Here is an 11,957-nt window from a genome sequence, read left to right as displayed (position 1 = left end):
GGAAACGTGCTAACGGAGAAAGTCGGAAAGAGGTCGCAGACATTCCCCGAAATTGAACCGCGGACCATGTTAGGCAGGAATCCACGCGGATCCCACTATACCGCACGTCTTTAGGCGCTGCCACGGCCGAGAAGCCCAGCCCGCTCGAGGTTGGCCCAGAATTTGGGACGCTTGCCGGTCCGGCATCAAGACGAGATCTGATTGGTCAACAATCTGGACCCAACAGCCAATCATGTCTGAGTATGGGCCAAATGCCGGTTGCCAATGCCGCATCCAGAACGCGTCAGAAATTCCAGAAAGTTATAACCGCTTACGCTATATATACGAAGCGCTGTACAACTGTTCTTGACTTCGTTTTGGTCGTTAATAGGCCTTGTGCACCTTTGGTGGTTGTTTTGACATGAACGCTAGCTTGGGAGGCTCAGACCAAGAACTAAGCTGAAAAAATACCGTTACTACAGACCAGCAGGGCCATGCGCAGAAGGTTATCGTGGCCATCGAGCCACGGTAGGGTTGGTGCGAATCTCTACTCAACAGCTAGGTCTCGTATGGAGTGGTCGTATGTTATGGTATGGGTCACGTGGCTCTGACTAGCCAATCATTTGCTTCTGTTTGGCTCGTGCACGAATCGACTTCCCTGCTTCCGTTGGTCCCGCTCGGGACAAAAAGAACGACACATCTTTCTTTCCCGGGTTTCTTTAACAGACATCGCCGAAGCAACCGCGCGGAGGGAACTATCGGCTGATAAAACATCAAGTAGAGGCGCCACCGTATGATAGCTCAACATAGTACTCGCACTTGTATACCCAGGTTGAGCATCCTCTGCGTTATCGGACGTGCGCAACCCGGAACACAAATAGAGCGAAGTGGGTTACTCAATAGTGATGAAAACCACGCACATAAGCAGTCACACTCAGTCTAGAAACGTGCTTTCCGGTTATATAACCGTCTAATTACAGCGTTTTATGGCTAACAGGTGGTTATTTGCACCATCGTAACCGCCATATAACCGTGTTATCCGGCTTCACAATAAAAGACACCAGTCAGAATGCAAGTCCGATGTGATAACCCCTGCCGCTTGGTTCAGTGCAGACGTCTGAAACAGTGACATAACATACGTGTATGCATTCGATCTATCAAGTCGGCTACTACCGATTAACTTGTCCAAGTGCGAAATCGAAGCCTACTGCCAACTGATCCAGGCGCGTTCTCTGGGCCAGTCGGTGCTGTGCGTTACCGAATCACTTTGGATTGTTTTACGCATTACTTGACCTATGTCCCCACCAGGCTTGTGCAATGCTCCTAAGACATCACTGGTCAAACACTAAAATTGTTTTCAACGTCCTCAGAGCGCATGGACCGGGGTTCTAATCCATATAACAGTAGTAAGCGCAGCGCGTAATTGTAAACTCGGCTCTTGACAAATAAGTTGATATTACGCCCGCGCCACAGACGATGGAGTTTGATGGAAGCCCTAGACTTTCGAATCCGGATGGAAACGTCGTCTTTGGCTAGTGCACCGGGACTGGTACAGCTTCATAATTTGATGGTTTTGTCCACCGCAAGCGTAAGTTCAGATTGAAGTTCATCCACGGCTATGGCAGCATTCTACACTTTGCGGGTCTGAAACGCATGTCAAGCCATGAGGCGGAGTTACTTAGATTATTCAATATCGCATGCATTCCATTAATCATAATTCATGGCACAACATCGGTGTTTAACACCGCTGCTCCGCTGCCCTACAGCCATACTTATTCGTAAGTCTTGTTGTGAGGAAAAGAATAAAGGTGGATGGGGAAGAGACTCAGTGCTAACCTACCGCAATCACTCCCAGGTGCCTACACATCCAGACGCTTCAGGAAATTTAAATGGAGACAACAAGACCGCCACTGATGTTAATTGGGAGCCGTGCCTTACGGGGCAGACGGCTCAGTGGTTGGAGCGGGGATTTACTCGGAAGATCTCTCCCTGTCTGCCTTCCCCTCTCTAGGCTTGGGCGACCCCCATCTGTGAACATTGCGGGTGGGAAGTCATCCGGACCAGAGGCTCGGTGGCGCTTGAGAGAACAGATGCAGTCATAAATGTCCGAGGTCGTAAGCGGTAACACGTTCACCTTCCGGAGTCCTACGTCACCTGTGAGTTCCAGATGGGTGCCAGCTGGTGGCCATGACTATCGTGGTTCGAAGTATTCGCCCCAACGGTTGAGGCGTTCTTGTTTATTCGAGATAGTCACTCCTTTCCTATCCTTGATGGCTTCACTCGCAGGACGCTTTGGGCATCTTCTCAATTCCATACAAATGATAATTCTTACGATGCCAAAGCTGCGTTCTAAGCTTCCCAATACTCTTCACGGCATATTCTGAAGACCAGTATACCTGAAATTTCGTCATCCAGGACTTCTGCTTCTCAAGTCTTTGATATTGATCGTGATGTTGCCTCTAAACTTAAACTCCCTTCCAGATCCTGTCAACAGTCCTCCCTTATAACGCATAACTCAGTAGATTTCGTTACGGACCCAATTCGCCACATTTTCGTCTATCTCATAGGGTGTCGGATGTTTATCGCTCATCTGGAAAACTGGTATATCTAAGCTGGTGTTCTAGGGAAAGGGTTGATAATACCACCACTGCAAGTCAATATGTTTCGCTCCCATCCAGTTTAAAGTTACGGTAGAAATTGTGAAACAAGCGCTGCAACAGCACTTGGATCGTATTTTTGTTTCATTTCCTGTTCCGCATGGCTTCATAAAGGGTCACCCAAGTGTCTCAAACCTCTTCGTCGCTAGAAAGTTGTGGGCGATCACACGATCGACGTGGGAGACCTTCTTGATTTCAGTTATATTTAATTGAGCAAGATTGAAAAAGTCTCCCATGGAAGTTTGACATTGGAGTTCCATGGGTATGGTTTCTCTGGGGGTTTTCCCGCTTGGATAAAAGAAGCATAGAAGAAGAACGATGTGAACCGTAGTAAACCCTGCAGTTCGGCCGTGTTAAAAGGAATGCTTCCAAATGAACAAATCCACTTTGCTAACAATTCGTCTTGTATGCTGAAACATTGTTTTCCACATTTCAGCCTTTCATTGATCTCCTGTTGGACTGTTAGCTCTTTCTATATTCTGGTTCGATTGAATTTCAAATCAGTGCAGCTTCCTCAAGATCGTTTGTCTCCTCGATTCCGGTGTACGGACAAGTTTGACCGATACATTGTTAGAGTCCATAGCAGTCAGTTATTTTCATGATCAGCAAGGTACCTAAAGGTCTAGTCCTTGGACCTGAACTCTTCAAACTGCAACTCAACAACTTACCTGGGACGCTTGATTTGGACTTTCTTCTGTACGTTTATGGCCACAGGCTTTCGGGTGCTGTCAATTGCGTGGAAGATCCATATGGTGCGAGATCCGGGTGACTTAGAATCGTAAAGGACGCTTGAAGCTATCGGACTATGCTCAGCTTGCATTCGGTGAGTATCGGACTATAGGAATGCACCGAAAAAAGGGAAACGGAAAATATCTGGATTGACATGTGCCAGATAAGTTCAGTGCAACAATAACTATCCCTGTAGTCCTTAGCCGACAGCGTGGCGAAGTGTGCATACTTAGACCCGTTTGAGACCAATAGAGTCTATCTTATAGGCCGTTTTATGAGCGCATTTATAAAAGATGACCACCAGGTACTACTACGTGGTGCATTAGACAACATGTTTGGAATTCGAGGTTTGCTACACAAGTGTTGTATGCCCAAGATGTGATCAATGGGTACTTCGTAAGTTTGATAGGCAACTTCCGATTGACTTGTGAAAAACGCTAACTCTATATGCAGCCAACTATATGCGATACATCTACCCCAAGTGCCTAGTTTTGAAGGAACTCACCAGCAAGGGAAGGTCATTTTGTCAGTACTCTTCACAACACTTCCCCTAGACTGTGCTCGATCTCTTTACAAATCCATTCCGCAAGCGGACATGGTGATTCAAAGCTTTTAAACTTCCAGAAATATCCGCTGGTTGACGGTGCCCCTTGGGGAGAACAAATCCTCCCAAGTCCACAGTCTCATTCGTCAGGAATGTATGACGAGGACCGATCGCAAGCCAAACTAGATCAAATCCTACCCAGTCGAGTCTTAAATCCATATATCTTGTAAAAGCGTGTCCAAATATTCTCATTGATTCGGTAAGTAGTCATACATGACCCAAGCTGTTTACACTAAAAACTGTTTGGACACCATCTTCTTCCCTAATATTGTAGCGATACTAAATAAAACCGAACTCTTGATACCTGAATTCCAAAGATGCTGGCACTCATAAGATAGATAGTGCTCTGAAGCACATTGGAAGTGCCTGAACTCCATCTGGCTCAGACTCAGTTTGAATGTCACAGCTGAGGAATCATTTTTTCATTCCAGCTAGACAAGGTCGGGAGTGAAATGGCTCAGTGGTTAGGGCACGAGTTTACTGACCAGAGGGTCCGTGATTCGAACACGACCTCGGCCTCCCGACTTCTTTTACCTGGGTTCGGGTAACCTAGCGGTATCCCAGCCCTCGTGCTCCCTTTGGGTGGCACGCAGCTAGTCACAGCTGAACCATTATCTTTATTTGCTCGGTGTTGTCGCGCTACAGAAACGTGTTGAAGTTGATCGACTGACGGGCCCTCCACCCCCCTTTGCGTGATCCTGCTGGAAGGCGAATTGCCTAGCGAGCCCGTATAATGGCACCATGGCTTCAGCATAAACGGCAATCTTTATTTGATGGGATCCATATGACCCGGCTTAATCCATAGCTGGTTTACGTGTGGTCATCCCCAAGCAGTTCACTGTGATCACTTGCACTGAAAGCTCGTACTGACTAGAAACGGGTAACTGAAGAAGTCGTTTTCAATTATTCGTACGCCGGTTATCGAATCCGACCCCACTACCCTACCGTGCTTATTCTGGACCTAGTCGGCCAAACTAGGAGTTCATATTCCAGGATTACAGTGTTTGTCCCTCTCGCTGACCGAAGTGGTCGTTACAAATCACGATGAAACTCATCTTTCTCAGTTTCAGGACTGTAACATGTGGGGCGTATGCTGATTCGCGAATAAGCACCGTTTATCCCATCGATCTGCGTAAGGCTTAATAGAATCAGACAACCTTGCAAAGCTGTTAGAATCTGATCCAATAAAGTACTTCCAACCATGGGCTTGAGTTCAGCTCCTACCCCGTAGAGTGCACAAATCGTTGAATTTAGTTTACCAGATACCCTGAATTCAGAAATACCTGAGTTCATCCCAAGCTGCTTGAGACTCGTGGCGAATTGAGGTCTTGTGTGCGTGCTTTTGGGACTTGTTGTACATCAACAGAAAGGGTAATCCAGTTTTCCTCAACGAGTGTCTGTTGCAAGCCATATCTTGGATGTGGTATTTTAGGTTTCGCAAACAGTTGTTTCGCCTTATTGCACTTGGAAGTAGTTTAGACATAGAACAGTGGCTAACTGATTTACAGCTGAATGGGGTGCAGTGGGCCAGTTGAAATTTTGGAGGCGGGTCCTGACTGAGGGTCGGCGGATGAGCAGCTGCAAGGGCGAATGGTACCTCCGGGATGTCATGACTGAGAAAAGGTTCTTTGAAGATACGCCACTTTGAGGTTTCGACACAAAAATCGACCCACGAGACATTAGGATAGTGTGGGGGGTTTGTTCGGAGACCGCAGTCGTAGCCGTTGACTCAAAAGTCTGACCCACGAATGAAGTTTATTCGGACGACCCAGCATGCAGCCAGTGACCAAACAATCTGATCCACTTTGCTATAGGGGATTAGCACAGCCCAAGCACCTCATGCTAATGCACACAACAAATGTGTTTAGGGCCGCCTTGTGTTCGTGATCGTCAGCGGTCACAATCAACCGTTAAACGATCCCAGCGTGTTGTTTTCACGACCAATCTTGTCTAACCAGTCGTTCCTCTGCAAGTCGTCGTTTTCATAAGGATGGAAATGATTATCGTTTGGAGGAAATGCCTTACCTCCTTCACACTTATCGCAGTAGGCCGCACAAACCCCCCATACCATGGTCACTTGTAAAAATAGGAGTTTTCTACTCTTTCTTTAACCCTCCCCTCTGGTCTTCGTTGCATGTTTAAACATTTTGGAACGGAATCATTACAACCCTATCGCCATGTCACTTTGGTAGCTCGCGACGGAATAAAGTTTACTCCTCTCTAGGTCATGCATATAGAACGAATATTTCAGGAATATAATTGAGCCCAGAGGGAATTCGGTACTCGTGTTTGTTGTCGTTTGACGCTGTGATTCTTCTTCAGGTGTCAGCGAAGCATACCGACCTTCCGGTCGTGCCGCACGTCATTGAGTAGGAAACGTGAGACGAGTACATGGCCTAATAGGCACGACAGAACAGCTACATCATCTTGGTTTCGGAACCTTTTTGTGCATTCTGCAATAGGATATGACCCGGATAAATTGGAATCCTTATTGCAGTCTTGTTTCATTCTCTTGTCAGTGGGGGAATCCTACAGGCATGAGCTTTAGCCCTCACCTTGATTGAAAAAAATTGATAAAGTCGACAGATTCCATATAGGAAACTACTCAGAAGGTTGCTAAAAACTCTGACAACCCACGACCTCATAAACGAGATTCACTTGAGTCTCCCGTGAAAACCAAATTGATTTGCAAATGAGCGTATTTGTCGCAATCAGTCCAGTTTGGGTTCAAGTAGAACATAAGTCTGACGAAACTCGGGGACTGCATCTACCTGGTAAGCCCCAAAAAGGACGAAACCGGTCGTGGGCTGTTGAGGAGTTTTCAGCAACCTTGTGAGTAGTTTCTGCGTATACTGTGATATCTCGAATATCGTACGAACTGAAGGTTGAGGTGGCCTTTGTGCCGCACATTAAGTTGAAGAACATCATAAACGAGAGATTCACTTGAGTCTCTCGTGAAAACCAAGTTGATTTACAAATGGGTGTATTTGTCGACCGATTTGTTTGGGTAGCCTGGCTTCTGAAGAGTGATCCACCATGTTTATTCACCAAATCAAAATCTTTTATGAGTAGGATCATATTGGTTGGGTGCGTTTGAAGTATTTCTATTGTATTTCATCAGTTTCAAGAATTTATTCAGTGGTTTTAAGCTTCACTATTTTCCCGTTGAGCAATTTCATCCAGAATGTTCGTGTTCCACGGTAACTGTCTTCTGTCGGCCTCTTTTACCTTTTAATAAGAGTACTACGGTGGCGTTCTTGTTATCCTGTGAGGTGTCTTCAGCCTCCTAGTCAGCAACTAAACTGGATTAATGTGGCATGTTCACCGAGCTCAAACAGTTCAGAAAGTATTACTTCACTTCCATGGGTCCAGCTTTGCCCTTGAGAACCAACGGTGCCCTGTACACGTTGAGAAGTTCAGTCCAGCCCGTCCGACCTCTGACGGACGGATGTAAAGAAGTTGGTTCTCTGCACAGTTAGTACATCCTTAGATTTGGTGGCTCTTGACTTGCCTGGATACCGTGTAATTTTCAGAGGCGTTGGGTTTCGGTTCCGTGGACCATCCAACTTCATGAGTCCTTTTGTTTTCTTCTGACACTGCTATTCGGCTTCAAGGAGTTTTCCCTTTTCTGCCAACGTTTTCTGCTCAACGTTGCTGTGTCATCACCGTATCGTTTGATGTCCTGGCAACAACTCGTCTGTTGTTCAGTTGTATCACTGTTTTCACCCAGTTGGGTCCTGATGTCCGAAATTAAAATCTAAATATACCGGGTGGCACTCTCTTGTACGCAGTTTATCTTCATGTTTAATTGTGATCTTAAGGACGCCTTCGTTTCGGGATGTCCAGACTGTGAATCCGGGTTTGAAAAGCCCCACCTTGAACCCTCGTTTTCTTGATTCAACTGGTGGTGGATTTTTCTTGAGGAAACATCGCTCCAAAGGTGTGACTTAGCCGGGGTAAGACAAGTGTCTCCTTCCTAATGTTGCCCCGCATGTATACGATCTGGACATCCTTGTGTCCGTCCCCGATTTCTTACAACCACTCGTCCTGTATTTACCTGTCCAGACTATCTTGACTCGAATGTTCGCGCGGTCATGGTCCCGGACTTCCGTTTTGAAGAACCGGGTTGGAATCTCTCTTCAAATTGGCTGCAGGTCCTCATCTTGAAATTTGTGTACACGTTACTTTATCAATAAATAGACGCAAAAATATACTTAAATTCCTCGATGTTCCTTTTGTTGTGCCTTTCGCTCTGTCATCATGTTTAGAAGACTATTTGCCTGAGTAACGAAAAAATGCACTCACTACGCACCCACTTTATTTAGAAAAACCTCCCCGAAAGTAAGTCCTAGTTGAGGAACTTTGCTTCATTTTGCAGTTAATAGTGGAACTGGGCATTTTTTTTTACCTAGATTTAATGCCATCGACCGTATACAACGTTTCCGAAACATCATCTGATTTCCTATTACATCGTTTTTTAGCCATGGCGAGGTATGAAATGCCAGTAATCGTCAAAGCACTTGCTCCTATGGCTGTCAGGGAAGCCCTTAAACGCCATTTGCTCTCTATGCTGGAGAACCACGCCGTCATATTCAATGTAGAAAACCTGGGCTTGCGTCGCTTACCACAAGTGTTCCACGTACAGCAAGAACGTCAGTACGAGGGGCATTACTTCCTTATCAACTTTGATGCTCCTTCAGATCAGATTCGAGAAATAAGGGTGGGTTTTGCTGCAATTGTTGGAGTTTTCCATTTAATTATAGAAGAATGCCAACAAGGATACCGATATAATTAAATGCTTCGCCTGCTTGAAAGAAGATAATTGGGTCAGACCCTGCTCACTCTCCAATACTCGCGTCTGCGAATTTGGTGAGATTCGAAATCCTAATCACGAGAAGACTGCAAGAAGGCGGCATGGCTATCGTGCATATTGATATGTATATTTGATCCATCCCTTAAACCCCACTATATTGCTCTTGTACAGTAGAGGATCAGCTGTCTAGTTTAATAATACATAACTAAGCTCTGTACCTTGTGTTTTTAGAAGTATAATTGTGTGGCACTGAAGTTCGTTGCGTTGTTAAGTAAACAAGGCACTCTTGCATGCAAAACTCCAACGACCACGACGTTTTAAACTTAGTGTTGTCCCCGGGCGGTGTTTTGAATTCGTAATCGGTGGGCAACGTATATGGGCTGTGTGGGAACCCCATATAGACGCTAAATTAATCAGGCTGAGGAGTGGTGATTTGGGGCCCGATCGACCGTAAAAATGTAAGTGCGTTTATATGTATGACTGTCTTAAAAAAAGAAATTAAAAGTGAAACAAATTGTTCGAATCAAACAAACTGTGACCACTCTGTTCTTCCACTACACAAGCACTAGTGTCTGGTTCTTTGTTGTATGTAAGAGAATGCTGAATAGTCAGTTGAGAGCGCCTCAGCAACAGGTCAATATGTTTGGTACGTAACATTTGGGCGCAGCCATTTTCTACCAAAAGTACCTCTGTTCTCCACGCCAAATATATTTTAGCGCAGAGAACTATGGGTTACAAACTATCGCGTAACTTGTAGAACCGAGCGCTGTATGATCGCCTTCGAGTCCTGAATCTACGTGATTAGGCATGATTGGAAAGTGTATAGGATACGATGCACATCCGTTTCCATTGAGGAACTGGTTATTATCTTGCCTAGTTTACCGTCTTAATAACCAATAATTGCCATGTTCTCAGTGTTGTGATCTCACCTGCTAGTTTACTATCCTGCTTATTAGCATTGAACATCTATGAGAGCTGACAATGTGCCAGACGATATCACGTCTTCATTCGTTTCACACCATCCAACGGACGGGGTGCGTTTTTCTGACCGTTACAACCATGGGGTGTATCGAATGTGTTCACTCCTCAACAATGTTTTTATCATCGTATTGCTGGAACTACTTACTTTTTATGTAGTGTGGCGAGGGTCTGTCTACATCCCGGTCCATTGCTCCTACTTAGTGGGGTCGTACTAACCTAATTAGCCAAAAGAGTTGCCCACATGCGAGTTTAGATTTGGAGTCAAAACTTCATAACAGAACAGAACATTTAAGTGAAAGAAACAAACTGGATTTTTCTCAGCGTTAACACAACATTAGAACTCCGAGTACTCCAGTCTGGTTAACCTGACCAGATTGAGTATCGCTCCTGAACGCATCAACACATCCGGGCAAACCAAACTGATTGTGAAAGCGTGTGAAGAGCCAAATGGGTTATGGTGAACCCTTTGGCAACTTCCTCAATGTACTGAACAGGACTTGGGCTAGAATACATTCACCTGAACATAGAATGAGGTTCTTCGGGTGTGCCGTTTGAAATCTTCAGAGAACAGCGTCAAGAGAATATTATTTGCTGGTCTCTGCATAGCTGAAAATTCTAGGCGTTTTGTAGTATCGAACACAAGCTTCATGTGCTGTCAAAAGCAAGGCCGCTGCTGGAAACAGCGGAGTTGATTGCTCAGATAAAAATGGCCTTTTGGTGATTCAGCGTCACAAATCTGAATGGTCGTTGATATATAATTGATAATTGCTAGAGAAACTCAAAACTAACGTATATGTCATACATATCCAATGTGTTCGGGTTGAGAAAACACAACGGCCAAACGGAAGTCACAGATTCGAATGCCTCACAGATGAGGGCAGATGATCCACTGATTTATAACTTAAGCCTATATTCACTTAATCGAACTGTTACTGTTAATCGAACTGTTACTTGATCGGGGATAATGAATTTGGCTACCATTGCACGATGCTTGTTTTACGGACAAGTTTTCCAATGCATGTGAATCGTCCCGCTCAGTGTCCCGCTATCAAGTTATTCAAGGAAGCGCATATGTTCTCTAATCGGTGAACAGTATTACTATAATTATTCGCCGAGTCTGAGAAGGATTGCAGCCGTGAGTAGTTGTTGGGTACTGGTGTTTTTTGTGTCCTGTAACTACTCCGCCTCGGTATATGTATGTGGACAACCAGAGAATCCAAATAATGGGCACTGCGCCATAAAAGAACATCTTGCTGGATGCGGCCTCTATCTGGTTTTTGGTTGCACTGGAGAACTGATGAGCTATTCGTGGTCAGAGGACTCGGCGTTATTCGATTGGAGAAAAGACGTCTTGACACAGTTTTCAAAATGACGCGATAAGGACCCAAATATCTCCACGTCATTTAAGGTGATCCGAGGGATTTACAGCCGCAGTGCGTACACTTCGCTGGTCCATTGCGAAATTCTAGGTTAAATCTGCTCAACCAGTTGCTTATCCGTACTTCCAAAGGATGGATGCTGAATTCCCAAATGATGCTATGGTGATTCAACAGTCATTCTACTACTGAGGATGCTGTGCTCGCTGTCCAGTGCAAGCCCTTTAGACAGTCTGGAGTTATCCGTCGATTCGGACGGCCTCCGTCTTTTTTATTAAAAAAATGACCGTTCGAACTATCCAAACCCTGCACTGACCCGAACACCGACAGATGACCCAGTGGAGAATGTATTCATTGGGTCCACTAAAACAAGATGTTGAGCGGACGTTATCAAGGGGCCAAATCAGGTCACCTAACTGCAACAATCCAATTGCGTCCAGGCCTACTCCAGCACATTGGTGTGGCGGCATCCAGGCTTAGAATGGATTAGGGAAGCCCGAAAACCTTGTCATTCTGTGTTTGGTAGACAGCTGGCGGGACAAAATAGCATGATCGATGCATCTGCGAGTGAAGCAAAACGCAACCGTTACAGTCAACCGTTGATAGAACTGTGGACACTGAAAACGGAGGGATTTTTTACGGTCGAGCACTGGGCGATCGACTGTAGACAATGGTACTATGTGGGCAGTTCGTTTGTAAAGGCAGTGAAGCTTTATGTTTGTTTCATCCAGTTGTCCGTGAGGTAAGACTAATAACGGGAGTACACGTTGTAGCAACATATCTTTGCACTGGCAGGATAGACAGCACAAGCAACACGT

The sequence above is a fragment of the Opisthorchis viverrini genome, assembly GCF_000715545.1.
Source record: "Opisthorchis viverrini unplaced genomic scaffold opera_v5_334, whole genome shotgun sequence".
NCBI classification, from domain to species: Eukaryota; Metazoa; Platyhelminthes; class Trematoda; order Opisthorchiida; family Opisthorchiidae; genus Opisthorchis; species Opisthorchis viverrini.
Note: the sequence above shows the minus strand (reverse complement) of the source record.